At 50.2% G+C, this 22,102-nt stretch overlaps 1 pseudogene; it reads right to left on the minus strand.

Annotated features, from left to right (window-relative positions):
• LOC129657308 (epididymis-specific alpha-mannosidase-like) overlaps positions 1–22,102 on the minus strand; it is a 39,116-nt pseudogene that overhangs the window by 4,801 nt on the left and 12,213 nt on the right.

Raw genomic sequence — 22,102 nt, forward strand, 5'->3', positions numbered from 1 at the left:
CTTGGCAGTTGTTTCCTCCACAGGGAGGTCCTCCTGGATGCCCTGCTGGGGGCTCCCCTCTGTACACACTCATTGCACTCTAGATGGCACCTGGGCCCCATCTGTCCCTGGCTTGCTGAGTGACCTGCCTCTCAGTGGGCCTCTGTCTCCTCATTTGGCAGATAAGGGAACCGGATGACCTCACAGAGCCTGGATGACTCTGGGGAGAGTGCCTTGCCTGGTGATGGGTTTGGGGACCTGGTTGACAACAAAGAGGCAAGAGTGAGTCTGGATGCCTGAACACCTGCCTCACCTTTCTGAAGATTCTGCAGGTGCTTTGTGTGGTTCGAGTTGTACATCCAGCCTGGGATGCTGAGGATCTGCAGGTGGGAACTTGGAGGCAGCGTCACAGCCTCTTGCTGCTGGAAGTCTGGGTGAACCCGGGCAGTCTCTGCAAGGCAGATGGACAACAAGGAGAGAGTTTGGGCCAAGCTTCTCCTCCTGGCATTCAGAGCCCTCCACATTAAGTGGAGCTTTCCACACACATTTCATCCAATCTCACACCCCTCCAACCTGTGGCCCACACCACAGGCAGCCTGAAGCATCTGCTGGCGCAAATGCCATCTCCTCACAATACCTTGGGCTACAGTGATTGATGCTTTTGAATTGTGGTGTTGGAGAAGACTCTTGAGAGTCCCTTAAACAGCAAGAAGATCCAACCAGTCCATCCTAAAGGAAATCAATCCTGAATATTCATTGGAAGGACAGATGCTGAAGCTGAAACTCAAATACTTTGGCCAGCTGATACGAAGAACTGACTCATTTGAAAAGATCCTGATGCTGGGAAAGATTGAAGGTGGAAGGAGAAGGGGACAACAGAGGATGAGATGGTTGGATGGCATCACCGACTCAATGAACATGAGTTTGGGTAAACTCCAGGAGTTGGTGATAGACAGGGAGGCCTGGAGTGCTGCAGTCCTTGGGGTCAGTTCTTCATATCAGGTGGCCAAAGTATTTGAGTTTCAGCTTCAGCATCTGTCCTTCCAATGAATATTCAGGATTGATTTCCTTTAGGATGGACTGGTTGGATTTTCTTGCTGTTTAAGGGACTCTCAAGAGTCTTCTCCAACACCACAATTCAAAATTCTTTTCTTTCAAGAGAACATCAACTGATAGCCCTTGAAGTTGATCTCTGAACTCCCCCTGGTTCAGGATCCCATCTCCACCAGACCTACAGGGCACCAGGCCCTCTCCTCAGCATCAATCCCTCTCCTGCTGAATCGGTTTCTGCCTGAGCTCATCTCCCCCGTACAGGTCGGCTCACCCCGGGGCAGGGATGGCAGGTGCACTGAAAGGCGGCCCTCTTACCCTCAGCTCTCGAGTCGGCACTACGGGTCTGTGCTGCAGCGCCACCCCGCTCCTCTGGCCGAGGTCCCTGGTGAGGGTCGAGGGTCCCAGCAGGAGCCAGAGCCCCGAGTGGACAACCGAGGTGTCGTTCAGTGTGACGTTGACGGACAGGGCCCACTGCTGTTTGATCAACAGCCGCCGATGGAGCATGACCTGCAGGGAAGAGTCATCTGACAGGCCCCGCCTGGCCCCTGGCGGGCCCGTGGTGACCAGAGGGGCCTCCTCCTACCTCCATCTGCCCGCTCCCTTGGCTGGAGACGCCGTGCGCCTGCTCCGACAGCCGCACCAGCCTGCTCTGTCTGTCCTGGATGAAGGCCGACTGAGTCATGGGGTAGTAATTCTGTGGACAGAAATATTGCCAGAGTGGTGGTCATGGTCATGGGCCAAGTGGGCCACCTGAGCAGGCATCTCCCTCGGGCCCCCACCAGCCTCCCCCACAGGCACAGCGGCAGCTCGGGGCGGCACTGGTGGTGTTGGGGAGGGGCTCTGACTTGTGAGATGGACGCCCTGGGATTCAAATCCAGCCCCACTGCTTCCTGACCTTACGAGCTGGGGGACTCAGGCTGCCCAAGCCTCAGTTTCCCCACCTGTAAAAGGGGCTCCAAAACCATCCCTGAAAAACTGGCAGGAAGGGAATGAAGGCTTGTGTGTCCGTCCAGTCTGAGATAGGCTAATGGTTGCCCGATAGTAAAGGGCTCAAGCCTGGGCTGGAAAGTGGTCACACAGTCCACACCCTTTGCTCTGTTGGAGCAAGATGTCCTGGGCTGAGGGCCTTGGACTCTCTAGAGCCCAGGCCACAGTGGGTGAGAACCAGCCAACAGGGATGAGAGGGACCAGAAACTCAAGGAAGATAGAGCAGGGAGGGGCACATTCCCCACAGGAAGGAGAAAGCACTCACATGGATTGAGGCTCAGGAGGTGCTCAGCCTGGCACTGCTCCTGGACCATCCCCGCTGATCGCACAGCGCTGGGGGGAGGTTACCTCCTTTCCCAGGAGAGCACCGAGGCCCAGGGAAGCCAGGGGACTTGCCCCAGGTCACGCTGCTGGGGGCAAAGCATCTCAGAGCTGAACTGATTTCAGAAATCAGCCTGTGCTGTTTCCCTGGCAACCAGGCAGTGGCTCAACTAAGAGCAGCAAAGGAGGGTCACACTCGCTCAGGCCTGGACAGGCACCATCTGCTTCATCCTCAGAGCAATCCCAGCAGGTCAGTCATCTGACAGGGGAGGACACGCAGTGCCCACAGTGGACCTCAGGGATTTTCCTTATATGTGGGGGCACCAGAGTTCTGACCTCAGGTCTGAACAAGCCTGGGTCTCAGCCCCTAATGGCACACATGGGTTACAGAGGTTCTGGGAGATGCTCTGGAGGCCTCTGCCACTGGACCTAAGGGGAGTCTCCAGCCTCTTTTGAGAGGCAGCCTCTCAGGTCTGCTCTGTGGCCACTGTTCCCAGGGGCACCACAGGATGTACCCGAGTGATAGTGTTCACCATGTACTGCATGTAGGCTCTCTGTTGCATCTGGTATCCGTTGTTGTCAGAGTAGAGGACCGGGACGGTGTTGAGATGGGTGCTGGTCCTCCAGATGGCCTCGTGATTCAGCTCCAAGGGGCCCACCCTGTACTCCTGCTCTATGCAATGACACAGCAGCTCCCCGTCAGCGCCCGGGGGCCTGCGGGCCAGCCGGGAGTAGACGGTGTACGTGGGGTCCCTGTCATTCACCGTCCTAGAGGAGGAGCAGAAGAGATACGTCAAGCTGGGGGAGACTTCTGGAAGCCAGTCCCTTCTCCTTTCATTCCTCTCTTTCCCTCCCTGCCTCTTTCCTGCCAGGCAGAGCATGCAGGGCAGGCAGAGTGGCTTCTTGGGCAAAAGAACAGGAGGAGCCCGCTTCACCAGAGGCACTGAGCACCTGGCCAGTTCTGGGTGGCTTATTTCTCTGCATTAATGAAGACACAGAAACAGCTCTCATGTGTATATCATTGCCGGTTTCCCAGGTGGCTCAGTGGTAAAGTTCCTCACCTGCCCGTGACCACCTACTGTGTGCTGTGCACAAGCAGAGGGCTGACCTCACCTGTAGAAGCATTGTCGTATCTCGGTCAAGAGCTGCCCCTCCAGGATCTCCATTTCCACAGCCGCCCACTCTGGCTTCGCTGTACCATTAGGAGAAAACACGTAGTTATCAGAAATGTATACCCTCGTCACTGTTATCGTGATATTCCATGAACTCCTGGGTCACCTGGATGGTTCGGTTATTCTGTCTGCAGAGGTGGAAAAGAGAAAAGAGTATGATTGTTGTGGACTCTTCCAGGCATTCTCCTTGTGATGGGATCCAGGCTCAGAAGGCCTCTATTTAATATTAAGACACCAACATGGAACCAGGAGTGAACAAAAATAACTTCCTCAGAGCCTATGTGACTGTCATGAGGACCCTCAATGAAGCTCATGCACTCAGCTTGGACAAAAGCTCTGAGGACTCACCAAGAGCCCAGGAGGAACACATTTTCTCCCTATCCAGGAAAGAATCCCACAGGAGGAGGGGAGAGAGGCTGCAAAACACGCTCCCAAGAGCATAAGCAGAGGCTGTAACACGGTTTCAGAGGCTCTACTCTCACTGCTTTATTGAGTTAAATATTTATTTATCTATTTCTGCTTTATTGACTATGCCAAAGCCTTTGACTGTGTGGATCACAATAAACTGTGGAAAATTCTGAAAGAGATGGGAATACCAGACCACCTGACCTGCCTCTTGAGAAACCTTTATGCAGGTCAGGAAGCAACAGTTAGAACATGGACATGGAACAACAGGCTGGTTCCAAATAGGAAAAGGAGTACGTCAAGGCTGTATATTATCACCCTGCTTATTTAACTTATATGCAGAGTACCTAATGAGAAACGCTGGGCTGGAGGAAGCACAAGCTGGAGTCAAGATTGCCGGGAGAAATATCAATATCCTCAGACATGCAGATGACACCACCCTTATGGCACAACTCTGTGGGCACATAAAATAGCACAGACACGTACAGCGTGTAACGTGGTGACTTGTATGGTATGTCAAATATATCAACATGCTTGTCATATATGGAAGAACAAAGGCCCTCCTCCAGCAAACTGGCCCTGGGGTGGTCTGCGCATATGGTGGCTGCCCCCCTCAGGCCTCTGCACAGGCAGGTCCTTCTAAGGAACCACCGTCCACTCGTCTGACCCACGGATTCTCTCCAGACTGCAAGGCCTCAGGCCTGGCTCTGGGTGTCTCGTCCCTGCCAAGCCTCCTCTGAGCCGCCCTCTCTCTCTCTATTCCAACAGGCTTCCCTCTCTGTGTGGCAGGTGCTGGCTGTACCCCTACTGGGAGGTGATGGAGCCCGGTGAGAAGCACAGCTTCCCTCACCTGAGCCCAAAGCATCTGAAGACACCAGGCAGATGGACAGCAGGACACTCCTGGGAAGGGCTGGGTGGGGATGGGGCTTAGGTGTGGGGTACCCGTGGGTGGGCAGAAAGGGATGGCGAGCTGGAGCTGGCCCTTCAGGCGTCCCAGAAGGGACGTGGGGCCTGAGTGATGACGGAGCCCAAAGCCAGCCTGCAGGCTTCACCTTTCCCTGCCTGACCAGGGAGGCTCACATGTGCTGGGGTTGTACCCCATTTCTGCTGCAGTCGGCCCTCCCTACCTGCCTCATGCTCTCCCAGACGTCCCTGTGGACTGACTGAAGGACAGAACTTCCCATGAGCCCCATTCGGGGGGCAGTCCTGGTCTGAGCTTACAGAGCTGCTGACAACTGAAGGGGCTGAGCTCCAGGTGATGCTCGCCTTTCTCACGTCAACACCCCGTCTCCCTCCCCTGCATTCTGCCGCCTTTCCTCTCTTTCCTTCACCTCGGTTTCTAGCCGGTGCTCCTCCCAAGCTTCCTGTTCCCCTGAGTCTTCTTCCTGTGAGGAGGTCACAGGAGGAAACGAAGTGGGTGTGTTGGAAGAGGCAGCTGAGGAGCAATGAAACTGCCTGGGATGGGAGCTGAGGATGAACAAGAGTGGCTCCAGACTCTGGGAGCCAACTTTTCCCTGATAAGTGACTACATGAGTAAATGGATAGATAGATGGAAGGATGGATGGAGATGTGGAGGGGTGGGTGCAAGGATGAATGTGTGGTAAGTGGATGGATGGATGGGAGGGTTGGTGGATGGATGGATTTTTTGTGTCTCTCAATTTAAAAAAATTTTTACAAGGGCTACACTTTTTCCATGGTGAACTTTTCAATGTCCCCTCACCCCGCCTTTCTTTTCCTGTGGAACAACATCTTTGGAATAAACAAGTTCACAAAAGATTTTCTTGACCTGGCCCAGTCTCAAACACTTCTCCAGTGCCACAGTTCAAAAGCATCAATTCTTCAACACTCAGCCTTCTTTATAGTCCAACTCTTACATCCATACATGGTTACCGGAAAAAACATAGCTTTGACTCTACAGACCTTTGTTGGCCAAGTGATGTCTCTGCTTTTTAATACGCTATCTAGGTTTGTCAGAGAGCAAACCAGTCAATCCTAAAGGAAATCAGCCCTGAATATTCATTGGAAGGACTGATGCTGAAGTTGAAGCTCCAATACTTCAGCCACCTGATGCGAAGAGCTGACTCATTAGAAAAGACTCTGATGTTGGGAAAGATTGAAGGCAGGAGGAGAAGGGGATGGCAGAGGAAGAGATGGGTGGATGGTATCATTGACTCAATGGACATGAATTTGAGCAAACTCCAGGAGAGAGTGATGGGAAGCCTGGTGTGTTGTAGTCCGTGGGGTCATAGAGTTGGACATGACTAAGCAATTGAACAACAAAAACAAGACTCACACACCTAGAAATAGAGCTGGTTACACAGCAAGAGGCTTCACCACCATCACATCCTTGACATACAACTGAGGAAATGGAGACCCAGGTGAGGCATTACCTGCCCAGCTCCTAGGACACTCCTGGTCTCAGAGTCAGCAATGGCTGCACCTCACCTCTCCCAGATGCTGTGCATCAGGTTGGTGTCCTTGTCCAGGAACACGGCGTAGCGGTCATTCTCCACGTGCACCAGGCGCCTGCCCACTTGCCTACGATTTGTCCTGGGTCTTCAGCCAAACTGGTTGGTGCTGTCCACGGGGGCCCCAGTCTCCTGAGTGTCCTTCTGGGTCCTCCTCATGGGCCTGATGACGTAATACCGGTAACTGAGTCCTGGGGTCGTGGTCAGCACAAGCAGGTCATAGGCAGATGGCATCTCCTTTGAGTTCTGGACCTGTGAGGCCAGAGGGACAGGATCACATGATGGATGTTACAGGGGGAAGACATCTCAGTCTCCTTAGCAACCCTGGGCTTACACACCTCCCGGATGGAGTGCTCGCTCCCCACGGGGGCAGCAGGGTCATCCATCATTGGGCTGAGCTAGGCTCCCCTCCTGCATCCTCTCTGCTCAACAGGGTCCTAGCCCAGCCCCTTCTCCCTCCTCCTTCCTTTCTCCTTTGGGGCTGAAAAACCAACGTCCCTCCTTCCCAACTCTCCCTGCTATTTCCTGCCTGTGAACTTTGGCTCACACTGTTCCCTCGACCTGGAGAGCCTCCTCTTTGGAGGGAGCTCTCTTGTCCCTTCATCATCCAATTTCCCAGAGGAGGGAGGTTTTCAGAATTTTCCCTATCTCCAAGTTATCTGATTTAGGGAGCCCCCTAAATCATGTAGGGAGCCCCCTCACTCTCCAGGGAACGGGTCTCATCTCTGGGCCATTGAGGGTATTGTGGAGGGGAGCAATTAACAAGCTCATGTTGCTTCTTACCACCTCCAGCCTGGTTGTTCTCTGAGCTAAAGCAGACACAATGTCCCCATTCATACCCCTCAAACTGTCCTGAAGGCTTACCTCCACTACAGTTATCATCTGTCACATTCTCTACTTTCTAATTTTGTTGCCTACTTGGATCCCCCTGCTAGAATACTAGCCCCCTGAGGGCAGGGCTTTTTGTCTGCTTGCTTATTAAAGTTTCTCCAGCACCTAGTGTAACCCTGACATGCAGTAAGTGTTCAATAATATTAAATGCATTTATTCTTAGTGGGTATTGCCTTTGGGTGGGGAGAGGGGATGTTGTGTGTTGGGTCTTCTCAAACAATATCCTTCCCTCCTCCATCAATGTGAGACAATCTTCCTCCTGTGTCTCAATTAAGTACTGGTTCCTGGTCATCACTCCATATCTTAACTGTCCATTTCTGTGTCTGCTCCCTGAACCCCAAGTGACTCCAATGTCCAGTACTCAGCTTGAGGCCACATCCCAGATAGGCGTTTGAAAGTGTTTACTGAATGGCCAAGTGATGGAAGTACCTGTACCATCTCTGCAAGGAAGGACCAGCTGGGGACATGTAGGGCACCCTCTGAAACCACTTTTAGGTCCTGGTTGTGGACGAGATGAGGAGGAACCACACACTCACACTGGATGTGGGTGTTGCAGAAAGAGGCAGCTTGGGCTCAGCCCCTAACATGGCACATCCATAACGATCCACCTTTAAGATCCTTTATGCCCTTCCACACAAGGTGGAAATTTACAAGCGTGTGTGCTAATTCATTTCAGTCATGTCCATCTCTTTGCAACCTTATGGACTGTAGCCAGCCAGGCTCCACTGTCCATAGCATTCTCCAGGCAAGAATACTGGAATAGGTTGTCATGCCCTCCTCCAGGGGATCTTCCCAACCCAGGGATCGAACCCGCATCTTCTGAGGCCCCTGCACTGCAGGCAGATTCTTTACTGCTGAGCCACTGGGGAAGCCCAGAAATTTATATGAGAATATATATATTCCCAAATGAGAGGCAGGAGGCGAAGCTTCCCATGCAGCTTAGATCACCCTGAGACATTCCAAGGAGGTGACAGAAGGCACTTCTGGTCATGTCCGATGCCCAAAGCCCAGGGTCAGTCCCCTGGGTGGATCTCACTGACGCTAATGGGCAAGTGCCCCATTATGGTGATAGCAGGGTTATTTCATGATCACGTCAAAGTTTCCCACTTCTAGGGGTCCCTGCCTGGATCAGAGGCAGTAACCACAAGTACAGCTGAGACAGGACTCCCACCCATACCTGGGCAGGCATGGGGTTGCCTGTCTCATCTGTGAGGTTGACCTCGGGGAAGTCCGCAGTCGGGGTGACGATGGTGGTGACTGCCCAGGCCAGGGGATGGTAGACCATGGCAAAATGCCCCCAGGCTCTGGTCCTGCACACAGACAAGAGGTTTTACTGCTGCCACCTGATACTCCATACATCTGGATGCCCCTCGGAACAAGGGAAACTGAGGCTGGTGAGCCCGGCCCTGCAGATCCTAGGTGAGTGGGACAGGCTGAAACTTGGGATTAGACATGCGGCTCCCTCTACACTGTTCATACTATCGTCATGATTCCCAAGTGCAGGGGTCGGGGGGCGGCCCTCCAGAAGCTGAGGGTCCATGAAATCCTCACCCATCTCTCCCTGTCAGCCCACTTTCCTGGTGAGGACAGTGAGGCCATGGGAGGTAGGATCACCTGCACAAGATGATCAATCTCCTAAGGCCTGGCTCCAAAGCACTTGGCAAAGGAGGGGTGGAGAATTCTCTGGAGTTTGGAGGGTCAAGTTCAATCACCTAGTTCAGCGCTGGAGGCCACTGTGATACTGACCTGGATACCCCTTCCATTCCATACGCCCTCCACACACCATGTCTTGTAGGTTCTGTCCTTTCCAATGACTCCCTGATCCCTGAACACCCACACTTTCCAGCCCCTGGCCTCTGCCCGGGCAGCTCCTATGGCAAGATGCCTTTCTGGGGTCCCCACCTACCGCTTGCCCAGGGAACTGCCCTTCTGAGCTCATGGCAATGGAGGGTCCCACCAGCACTGAATCAGACCCCAGTTCTAGCTCTCTTTCTGAGACTATCTTCCCCTCCCAATCCCAGTCTCTGTGGGCAGGGGCCCATCTGCTGCACCCTTGGTCCCCAGGACCTTTCCCAGGTATGAAGGTAGGATGGGATTGTACACAGATACAGAGGGGAGGATGGAGCAGGTCAGGTGAGCAGCAAGGCCAGAGGGGGAAGGGCATGGTGACAGAGCAGGCTGAGTGTGGACCCCTGCAGAAGGTGCGGCAGGCCTGGCGCCTGCCCAGGGAGACCAACTTGTCTTTGCCCAGGATTTGCAGGGATGAAGCCCGTCAGTTTCGGGCAAATGGCCTCATCAGTCACTTTACCTGTGTGAAACTGTCAGAGTCACACAGGCTGGTCAAATGGTGGGCCTGACATGATGTGGCCCCAAGCTGAGCTTGGGAGGGACCATGTTAGCATTTATTCCTCCCTCTAGTTGTCATATCACCCCTTCTTTGTTCACAGAGAAGAAACAGAGGCTCAGAGAAGTGACTGCCCCTTGCCAACTTCCTGATGAAAGTAAGAACCACATCTGGGATTGGGACTCGGCGTTTGAAGCCCAGTGGAACAGGCGTCTCCACAGACCTCAAGGTTCTCTTCTTAGAAAGTTATGGGGTCCCTGCCAGGCCTCAGGATCCACCACTGGGGGCATGCTTACCAGAGAGGACCGGGAACCTGTCCTGGATGATGGAGGCCATCAGCTTGCATACCCCCTGCATCCCGGCGCTCAGGTGCTCCACAAACATGTCTCTCACTTTGGGGGTGTGAGTCCCTGTGATGGTGTAATGGTGCTGGACCTGGGCCCCCCCCCACAGCTGGAAGGAGTGGGGTCAGGACCTGCCCCTGCTCAGCACCTGCTCTCCTGGCACCCACTGGGCACTGGCTCTCCTTCCTTTTCAGCAGGTGCTAATGGAGAAGGTGGGGGTTCCTCCTGCTTTACAGAAGAGGAAACTGAGGTCAGAGAGACTGATGGACTTGCCCAACTTTGTTTACCTTGATCTGAATCCCTGACCCGGGACAAAAAACAGACTTCTGGAAGCGACCCACCCGCCCCCCCAACTACCACCCCCAGCTTCCCCTCCCAGGCCTAGTCATCCCATAAGTGCTGCTAACCTGCTCAGACACGCTCTGTACCTGACCTTGAACTTGTCTGCACTGAGTAGGGATGGGATTACCTCTTTTTCACTGAAGTGAAACTGAGTCACCATGGGGTGAAGTGACATTTCTGGCCACTCCAGTGGAGGCATAAGTCAATCTGCTTCACCCCCCTACACACAGTGACTAATCCTGCTAGCCGTTAATTCCCTTTGGGTAACAATGAAAGTCATGGTCAGTGAGGCCCATTTCTGACTGGGTGAGGACACAAGTTATAGAACTTCTTAGATCTCAGTTTCCCCATCTGTACAGTGGGGGACAAATGAGATAGAAATTAGTGAACAACTTCCTTTGTAGCAGCCACAAAGCCCACAGGGCTGTGTGTTCGGTATATTATCCCATTCAATTGGCTGCCTTCCTAGGTAGACATGTGCTTCTCATTGCAAGGAGTGAATTGGGCTCAGAGAGGGAAAGTCACTTGCCTGAGGCCACACAGCTCAACTGAGATTTGAACCGGCCCAGGACGGTTGGGCACCGATACTGCTCCACTTTGCCCTTTACCCTCTGGGTGAATCTGGTTCTAAAGCTCACTGAAGCCACAGGTGGAAGTCTGGGGACCTAGCCTTGATGCAGCTTCATCATGCACAGGTCCTGGGACCCAAGGTGACCTCAGTGTTCTCATCTGTCAAGTGGACCTGTAGTGACCGGGGACCGGGAGGATCTGGCGGCCTAGGGAGGGTCCTAACCCAGGAGGGTCCCATCCTGTTCCTGCCACTGAGAGGTGTGGCGTTACCTCGGAGACTGCCCAGCAGAGCTTCTGGAGCTGCTGCAGGCCCCAGGCCCGGTCCAGGAACCGGTGTGGAGCCAACATGAAGCGTGTGAACATGGACTCCCCGGCGTAGAGCAGAGCACTGGCTTGCCGCGCCAGCCCCTTGAGCCCACTTCAGGAGGCGTAGAACCCAGTCCTGGAATGAAACATATCTAGAAGAAAAAGGCCAGGAGTGGGTGTGAGGTCCTGCCCATGGAGGCCCCTGAGCCCTAGTCTGGGAAGGGCTGAGGAAGATTCGGCCAATGAAAGGTCTGCCTGGATAACCCGGGAGACAACCCAGGATAGGCATTGATCTCAAGGCTCCTACCCCAATTAGGCCAGCAAAAGCACAAGACCCCTGAAAGGGCTGGGTAGATGGGAAGGTCTGGCTGGTCTGGGCCAGGCCTGGAGAGGCCTGGACCCTGAGGTCACAGGAATGATGGAGACATGAATCCCAGTGTGAGCCTGAGGGTGCTAAGCCATTTCAGTTGTGTCCAACCCTATGCGACCCTATGGACTGCAGCCCGCCAGGCTCCTCTGTCCATGGGATTCTCCAGGCAAGGATACTGGAGTGGGTTGTCCTGCCTTCCTCAGTGTGAGCCCGGAACCCTGGGAAAGCCTGTGAGCAAAGGTCTTGGAGGACTTCAGGGGAGGAGGGAGTGGGATGAGGGCCAAGAGGACAAGACCCAGAGGGGAGGGGCCTAGAGTGCTGGCAGCCCCTGTGTGTGTCACTTTTAGGGTGAATAGGAGCCTGGACAGGCCTGCATTTCAGTGGGGTCCCTCTGACAGCCTGCAGGGAGGGGCAGGAGAGGTGGTGGCAGCTGAGAGAGCCCAGTAGACACTGTCCTGACCCTGACTGAGAGGACAAGTTGCGGGTGGGAGGATGGAGGCTAAGCTCCTTGGCGACAGGCTGTCTCAGAAGGTGGTTCAGTGTCCCCCACTATTTCTGCTTCCTGCCTCCTCCCCAGGCTGGGGGTGGTTTGGTGATTTAGTTGCTAAGCTGTGTCCGACTCTTGCAACCCCATGGACTGTGGCCTACCAGGCTCCTCTGTCCATGGAATTCTCCAGGCAAGAATACTGGAGTGGATTGCCATTTCCTTCTCCAGGAGATCTTCCTGACCCAGGAATCAAACCCAGGTCTCCTGCATTGCAGGCAAGTTCTTTACCATCTGAGCTACAGGGGAAGCCTCCCAGGCTGGGCTGTGCCCCTATTCCCTGTTCGTCCCTCAAAGGACCTGGCTCAGACCAGGAAGGGTAGCCACCTGGCGGGGGGAAGGGTCACAGATGCAAGGGTCATCCACAGCTCCTCCCCCATGATGAGTGTGTACAGGTCAGGCACAGCCTCTCCTCAGCCTCAGCTCTAAGCTCGACACCAACTGACCAAAGCTGACAAGATCCCACAGCCCTCAGATCAGGACCCAAACTTCCTCTGTGATGTCCAGTCTGATTAAATGGTATTTCCTCCAGTAGGCGGAGAAGGAAATGGCAACCCACTCCAAGATTCTTGCCAGGAGAATTCCATGGACAGAGGAGCCTGGCGGGCTACAGTCGACAGAGTCACAAACAGGACTGAGCAACTAACACACCTCCAGGAGGTTACATAGCCACCCCCACCCACCTCCACACCCACTGGACTTCTCTGCATCCCCTCCACCTGGATGAAGCCACTTCCCCACAGACTTCCCCCTCCAACCTCAACATAACCCCTCCTACATCCTTGTATCCTCTCCCACCTCAAGTGTAACCAGACCCACATAGAGCATCCACTTCCACCTGGGGTGGAGCCCCGCCCACTTCCATGTAGCTCCTCCCATCTACGCCAGCCATCCAGGCTCCTCTGTCCATGGAATTCTCCAGGCCAGAAAGTAGCCTTTCCTTCTCCAGGGGATCTTCCCAACCCAGGGATCCAGCCCAGGTCTCCTGTACTACAGGCTCATTCTTTACTGTCTGAGCCACCAGGGAAGCCCAGGAATACTGGAGTGGGTAGCCTATCCTTTCTCCAGGGGATCTGCCCAACCCAGGAATCGAACCAGGGTCTCCTGCATCACAGGTGTGTGTGTGTGTGTGTGTGTGTGTGTTCAAGTCACACATTGCTGTGTGTGAATTCTTTACCAGCTGAACTACCAGGGAAGCCACGCCAGAAGCCAGTCCTCCCCTAATCTGAGGTTCCCAGGAAGTGTCCTGAGAGCTAAGCAGTTTCCCCTTCTCACCACTCAGATAAGAGGCCAAGGCTTGAAAGGCATGACCAACCCAGGTCTGGGGGAGTCAGGGCAGCACCCAGACCAGAACCAACCCTGTTAGTGGGGGCCCATCCTGGTGTCTCTTTGCAAGGGAAGGAAATGAGAAGAGAAGTATTTACAGTTGAACTGCCAAGTGGGTGTCCCTCCAGGCCTCCTGGAACCCACTTCACTGATAACAAAGTGGAGGCTTAGAGAGGTGACGTCACTTACCGAAAGCAACTCAGCCCATGAGGCTAAGAGCTGTGATCTAAACCCAGGTGAGCGTCCGAGTCACCATGTGGGCCCAGCCCTCCTGAGGCACTGTGCTGCCGAATGGTGAGGGCGGGCAGGGGACAGGCCCGGGACAGACCTAGCTCCAGGGACCCTGGCCCCATGGTGAATGTTCAACTAGAGGATGCCCTTTTGAGCTTACCTAGCCTGTCCCATGTGGATCGCCTCACATCTCCTCTCTGCCTTTCACAAGGACCTCTCCAGCTGAGTGATCCCCCCATGGACCTGGGGCTGGGCAAAGCTGGCTGGAGGCAGGGCCTGATTTGTCCCTGGGATGTCCTGGCTAAAACTGACCTGAGTCCTTTCCTCTCTCACTCACCAGACCTCGGCTTCTCCTTCTGGGCAAATGGGGAGCAAGGCAACAAGGATCCTTCAAGGGCTCTTATATTTTATGTAGTGAAGGTATTAGATGGTTCAACAATTTGGACAGCCCCATTCCCCACTGATGCCCTGAGCAGGGCCTGAACCGGGGTGTGGAGGGTATTTCTGCCTCCCCAGCTCAGTGTGACGATAATTCCTGCCTGGCTTACAGACAGAGGAGCTGGGTCGGAGACGGGGGGAGGGGGGAGGTGGGTGGGTCAGCAAGTGTTGTGAGTGTGGCTCATCCTGGGAGGGGTGTTAAAGTTGGGCTTCCTTTGGGGCACCTAAGGCCCTGAACTGGCTTCCTCAGCAGGCACTACCTGGATCACATCTAGGTTTTGACCCAACAAAAAAAAGACAGAGTAGATGCCGGAAGCTACATCTACTGAGCGCTTCTTCTGGACAACTTATCAGGCTAAAACCTCTTATTGTTCCACTTTGTTTTGACACGTGATGGACTAAGCAAGATTAATGCTCCCCCTGTTTTACTGACATGGGACAGTGCCATGTCATGCATGTACCCAGGCAGAAGGCTCACCCCACAACCTTGAAATGACTTAGACTGTGCTGCCTGCAGCCAGAACAGTCCTGGCCTCTGGGACACAGGCTGGAGGGAGACAAGGTCCCCCAATAATGACTGGGTGGTACTAGAAGAAAACTGGGGCCCTGGGCAAGGAGGAGCCAAGTGATCTAGCCTTAAAGTCAGGAAAGGCTTCCTGGAGGAGGTGACGCTGCAAGACAATTAGGATTTGCAGGAAGAGAAGGTGCCAATAGGGCACTCCTTCAGGCAGCACTGTAGTTAAAGGCATAGAGGCAGGAACCCGCTGTGTGTGGACAATGGTGAGAGGCTCAATGTGGTGGGAAGCAGGCTGTGTGTCTCTATGAGTCAGGTAGGTGGGGCAGGGAACATCTCTACCCTAGTGCCTCTAGTAGGTTCCCAGCACAGGGCTGAACAGACACGGAGTTGGGGGAGTCTCGTACCTACCTGGCACCAAATCACCTCCTCAGTCCCCAGAGCCTCATACCTGAGGAATAGGGCAGAAAGTTGTGGTGGTTTCAGATATGCCATGATAAATGTTTAGAGTGTATGGCTTGGAATTAGTCAGTGTGGCGTACTCCAAGAAGACACCGGTCTTGGGTGTGAGGCTGTTGACGCAGTTCATCAGACGGTCCATGTTGGCAAATTGCACTGAGGCATTGAAGAACTGCCTGTCGCATCCCTGTGGGCCAGAAGCAACATCCTGCACTTCTGGAAGCAGAGCCCAAACTAAACAGGGTGAGTTCCTCTTCAACTCTCTCCCATTCTCCTTGGTGGGCCACAAGTTCCCAAACCAGCTCCCAAGCCCTGTGCTCTGGATGTTTCTCTCTGCCCCTCTCTCTTTCTCTCTCCTTTTTTATATTATATCCCCAATGCTTGTTTATCCTCTAGCTTCAGGATTATACCTTTTCACCACATTTCCCCGTTTCTCCAACCTTCTCAATCCTCTCTCTGCAACCACAAACTTTCATATCTTCTTCTCTCCAGTATTCTTGCCTGGAGAATTCTATGGGCAGAGGGGCCTGGCGGGCTACAGTCCATAGGGTCACACAGAGTTGGACACTACGGAGTGACTAATACACACACACAGGAAGTGTGAACAGATAGAACACTAGTGACAAAATTAAACTAGTTTTCAAATGCCTCCCAAGAAATAAAAGATCAGATTTCAAGAAGATTTGTACCAAATATTAAAGAGGAATTAATACCAATCTTTTTTAGTCTCTTCCAAAAATTAGAAGAGGATAGAACACTTTAAATAAGTATGACTTTTTAAGATCAACATTACCCTTACATCAAACCAGACAAGGAAGCCTCAAGAAAAGAAGATTATAGCCCAATGTCCCTGGTGAATATAGATATAAAAATGCTCAACAATGCATTCACGAAACAAATTTTACAATACATGAAAACAGTATTACACCATGATCAAGCAGGATTTATTCCAGGGATGCAAGGGTGTTTCAACAGCCACAAATAAATCAATGTGCAACACCCCATTAAGAAAATGCAGATAAAAATCAGATGATCATCTTAATGCAGAAAAAGCATGTGACAGAATTCAGCATTCATTTATGACCAAAAGTCTCATCATAGTGGGTATGGAGGGAATATACCTCAACCTGATGAAGATCATGTACAACAAACCGCCCCCTGGCAACACATTCAATGATGAAAAACTGAAAGCTTTTCGTGTAAGACCAGAAAAGACGCAGATGATGGCATATACCGCTTTTATCTATTATGGTGTTACAAATCATAGCTGCAGCAATTAGGAAAGAAAAGAGAAGGCACAGGAATTAGAATAAAAGCAACTAAAAACTGTCACTACTGGCAGCTTTAATGATGTTATATATAAAAAACCCCAGAGATAAAAACTGTTAGAATTAATAAATTCACTATAGTTGTAAGATAAAAAGTCAATATACACAATCATACATTGATAAGCATTTCTCTATACTAACAACAAACTGTCATAAAGAGAAATGAAGAAAACAATCCGGTGATAGTTGTATCAAAAAGCTGAAATACCTAGGAATACTTTTAACTGACTAGGGGACAGACCTGCACACTGAAACCTGTAAGGCAGTGATTATAGAAATTGAAGAAGACACAAATAAATGGGAAAATATTCTGTGCTCATGAGTGAAAGGATTGATGAAATGTCCACATTTCCCAAATCTATCTACAGATTCAATGCAAAGCGTATTACAATTCCAATGACATTTTCCCTAGAAATAGAACAACCAATCCTAAAATTTTTTTGGAACCACAGAAGACCCTGAGTAGTCAAATCACCCTTGAGGAAGAAGAACTGTACAGGAAGCATCATGACTCTGATTTTATCATATGCTACAAGGCTATACTAATCAAAATAGGCCAATATTGACCAAAAAAAGAGATACATAGATCAATGGGGGAGGATAGAAAGCTCAGAAATAAGCCCCACATATAAGGTAATTATTTTACATCAAAGGAGCCAATAACATAAAATGGGAAAAGGACGTTTTCTACAATAAATAGTGTTAGAAAACTGGATAGCCTCATTCGTGGAATGAATTTGGACTACCATTTGACACTATACTCACATATTAACTCAAATTAGTTGAAGACTTGGTAAGACCTGAAACTATAAAAGAAAAGAAAACATAAGCAATAAACTCCTTATCACATATCTTAATTATATTTTTGGATTTGATACCAAATGCTAAAGCAACCCACGGAGAAGGCAATGGCACCCCACTCCAGTACTCTTGCCTGGAAAATCCCATGGACAGAGGAGCCTGGTAGGCTGCAGTCCATGGGGTTGCTAAGGGTCAGACACAACTGAGCGACTTCACTTTCACTTTTCACTTTCATGCATTGGAGAAGGAAATGGCAACCCACTTCAGTGGTCTTGCCTGGAGAATCCCAGGGATGGGGGAGCCTGGTGGGCTGTCGTCTGTGGGGTCGCACAGAGTTGGACATGACTGAAGCGACTTAGCAGCAGCAGCAGCAGCTAAAGCAACCCAAGGAATAATAAACAATTTGGACTACATCAAACAAAAGCTTCTGCACAGCAAAGTATCTTCAACAAAATAAGACAACTTACTAAATGGGAAAAAATATTTGCAAATCATAAATATGAAAAAGGTTGATATTAAAAATATATAAATAATACATACAACTGAATAGTAAAATACAAGCAATTTAGGTAAAAAATGGGCAAAGGACCTGAACAGACATTTGTCCAAGGAACATATAGAGATGCCAACAGACACAGGAAAAGATACTGAATATATCAAAATCACAGAGAGGTACCACCTCAAATCTATTAGAATGGCTGTTGTCCAAAAGACAAGAAACCACGAGTGTTGCTCAAGATGAGGAGAAAAGAAAACTCATGCACAGTTAGTTTGAATGAAAATTGTTATAGCAGCTATAGAAAACAGTATGGAGATTCCTCAAGAAATTAAAGATAGAGCCACCACATGATCCAGCAATCCCACTTCTGTGTGTTTATCCAAAGAAAACAAAAACAATAACTTGAAAAGATGTCTGCACCCCCAGGTTCATTGTTGCATTATTTAAAACAATATATGGAGTCAGCCATGTGTAGAATCTTCTCTTGTGTTGTTGGAAGAGGGTGTTTGCTATGACCAGTGCATTTTCTTGGCAAAACTCTATTAGTCTTTGCCCTGCTTCATTCCGTATTCCAAGGCCAAATTTGCCTGTTACTCCAGGTGTTTCTTGACTTCCTACTTTTGCATTCCAGTCCCCTATAATGAAAAGGACATCTTTTTTTGGGTGTTAGTTCTAAAAGGTCTTGTAGGTCTTCATAGAACCGTTCAACTTCAGCTTCTTCAGTGTTACTGGTTGGGGCATAGACTTGGATTACTGTGATATTGAATGGTTTGCCTTGGAAATGAACAGAGATCATTCTGTCATTTTTGAGATTGCATCCAAGTACTGCATTTCAGACTCTCTTGTTGACCATGCTGGCTACTCCATTTCTTCTGAGGGATTCCTGCCCGCAGTAGTAGATATAATGGTCATCTGAGTTAAATTCCCCCATTCCAGTCCATTTTAGTTCGCTGATTCCTAGAATGTCAACATTCACTCTTGCCATCCCTTGTTTGACCACTTCCAATTTGCCTTGATTCATGGACCTGACATTCCAGGTTCCTATGCAATATTGCTCCTTACAGCATCGGACCTTGCTTCTATCACCAATCACATCCACAGCTGTGATTTGCTTTCGCTCCATCCCTTCATTCTTTCCAGAGTTATTTTTCCACTGATCTCCAGTAGCATATTGGGCACCTACTGACCTGGGGAGTTCCTCTTTCAGTATCCTATCATTTTGCCTTTTCATACTGTTCATGGGGTTCTCAAGGCAAGAATACTGAAGTGGTTTGCCATTCCCTTCTCCAGTGGACCACATTCTGTCAGACCTCTCTACCATGACCTGCCCGTCTTGGGTTGCCCCACGGGCATGGTTTAGTTTCATTGAGTTAGACAAGGCTGTGGTCCTAGTGTGATTAGATTGACTAGTTTTCTGTGATTATAGTTTCAGTGTGTCTGCCCTCTGATGCCCTCTTGCAACACCTGCCATCTTACTTGGGTTTCTCTTACCTTAGGCGTGGGGTATCTCTTCACGGCTGCTCCAGCAAAGCGCAGCCGCTGCTCCTTACCTTGGATAAGGGATATCTCCTCACTGCCGCCCTTCCTGACCTTCAACGTGGGGTAGCTCCTCTAGGCCCTCCTGCGCCCGCACAGCCACCGCTCCTTGGATGTGGGGTTGCTCCTCCCAGCTGCTGCCCCTGTATATATGTCAAGGTTGTATATTGTCACCCTGCTTATCTAACTTCTATGCAGAGTACATCATGAGAAACGCTGGACTGGAAGAAACACAAGCTGGAATCAAGATTGCCGAGAGAAATATCAATAACCTCAGATATGCAGATGACACCACCCTTATGGCAGAAAGTGAAGAGGAACTAAAAAGCCTCTTGATGAAAGTGAAAGTGGAGAGTGAAAAAGTTGGCTTAAAGCTCAACATTCAGAACGAAGATCATGGCATCTGGTCCCATCACTTCATGGGAAATAGATGGGCGAACAGTGGAAACAGTGTCAGACTTTATTTTTCTGGGCTCCCAAATCACTGCAGATGGTGACTGCAGCCATGAAATTAAAAGATGCTTACTCCTTGGAAGGAAAGTTATGACCAACCTAGATAGTATATTCAAAAGCAGAGACATTACTTTGCCAACAAATGTCCGTCTAGTCAAGGCTATGGTTTTTCCAGTGGTCATGGATGGATGTGAGAGTTGGACTCTGAAGAAAGCTGAGTGCCAAAGAATTGATGCTTTTGAACTGTAGTGTTGGAGAAGACTCTTGAGAGTCCCCTGGACTGCAAGGAGCTCCAACCAGTCCATTCTGAAGGAGATCAGCCCTGGGATTTCTTTGGAAGGAATGATGCTAAAGCTGAAACTCCAGTACTTTGGCCACCTCATGGGAAGAGTTGACTCATTGGAAAAGACTCTGATGCTGGGAGGGATTGGGGGCAGGAGGAGAAGGGGCCGACAGAGGATGAGATGGCTGGATGGCATCACTGACTTGATGGACGTGAGTCTGAGTGAACTCTGGGAGTTGGTGATGGACAGGGAGGCCTGGCGTGCTGCGATTCATGGGGTCGAAAAGAGTCGAACACGACTGAGCGACTGAACTGAACTGATGGAGTCAGCCTATGCGTCCATCAGTGGATGAACAGATAAAGAAAATATTATATAAATATTTATAAATGTGTGTGTGTGTATATATATATATATATATAGTTGTTCACCAATAACATCATCAATAAAAAAACAGGAAATCTTGCCATTTGCAGCAACATGGATGGGACTTGAAGTCATTATGCTAAGTGAAGTCAGATAGGGAAACACGAATGCCATATGATCTCACAGGTGAATTTTTTAATGGAGGTAATATAAAAAATAAGCTTATGCCTGGAGAGAACAGATTGGTGGTTGCTTAAATGACTGATGGAAGTCAAAAGGTACAAATTTCCTTTGACAAAATACATAAGTCTTGGGGATGCAGAGTACATTATGGTAACTATGGTTAATGATACCCTATCATTTATTTGAAAGTTGCTAAATGGAGAAGGCAATGGCACCCCACTCCAGTACTCTTGCCTGGAAAATCCCATGGACAGAGGAGCCTGGAGGGCTGCAGTCCATGGGGTCGCTAAGAGTCGGATACGACTGAGCGACTTCACTTTCACTTTTCACTTTCATGCATTGGAGAAGGAAATGGCAACCCACTCCAGTGTTCTTGCCTGGAGAATCCCAGGGATGGGGAAGCCTTGTGGGCTGCTGTCTATGGGGTCACATAGAGTTGGACACGACTGAAGCGACTTAGCAGCAGCAGCAAAAGAGTAGGTCTTAAAAGCTCACATCACAAAAATTTTGTAACTGTCTGTGGTGACAGATATTAACTAGATCTATTGTGGTGATCATTTTGCAATATATTCATATATGGGGTCATTATGTTGTATTCATGTGACTAATATAATGTCATATGTAATAAAGAAGCAGAGAGCTACAGTTCTAAAAAAAGTACGCCCTCCCAATAGTCACAGTATTCTATGTTTTCCTTGTTGAAATTTGGCTTTGGGAAAAGTACATAAAATAGAATTATAGTGAGAATATATGTAAGGGGCAGGGCTTATAGGAGTGAAAGTCTTCTTTTGACTGAGATGAAATCATGTAATGGATAAAGTTGTTCAGAGGCATTTCATGTGTATCTCAAATGTTGGACTCAATTGAATGTCCAGCCACCTCTGAATGCATCTTTATTAAAATCTGCAATTCCTGGCTCACAGAAATCTTGCACAGGAGATTATCTTACTCTCGTGGGTGTGTGTGTGCTCAGTTGCTTGGTCGTGTCCGACTCTTTTGCTTCCCCTTGGACGGCAGCCCTCCAGGATCCTCTGTTCATGGGATTTTTCAGGCAAGAATACAGGAGTGGATTGCCATTTCCTCCTCCAGGGGACCTTCCTGACCCAGGGATCGAACTCACATCTCCTAAGTCTCATGGTGTTGTGAGGCACATTCTTTACCACTGAGCCACCGGGGAAGACTCTAGTGGGCACAAAAAGGTAAGAATAAAGAAAGTTCTGTTTAGGTTTTGACAGGTGAGTCCAGGCAAAATTAGTCCTGTGAGTAACCAGAGTGATGAAACCTTCAGAATTTATTGCTCTCAGGCTGGCTAAAGAGATTTCATAAAATCTATTCACATCTTCTCTCTCTCATGAATTCTGTGATGAGCTAACCACAAAAACTCATGAGAGTGTATAGCACAATAAACAGCTTAACTTCCCCAACACAGGTGGACAGACCCCTGGACGGGGCTGAAGTGGCCCCAGGGTGAAGGTCTTTGATCAGAGGGGAAAGAAGGTCATGGCTGGGTCTCACGGTGGCCTCCGAGTGTGTTCAGAACCATCTCTAGAATGAAATGCCAGAGTAATAATATGTTGATGAAGCAAGCCTA

This window comes from Bubalus kerabau, chromosome 7 (assembly GCF_029407905.1).
Source record: "Bubalus kerabau isolate K-KA32 ecotype Philippines breed swamp buffalo chromosome 7, PCC_UOA_SB_1v2, whole genome shotgun sequence".
NCBI classification, from domain to species: Eukaryota; Metazoa; Chordata; class Mammalia; order Artiodactyla; family Bovidae; genus Bubalus; species Bubalus kerabau.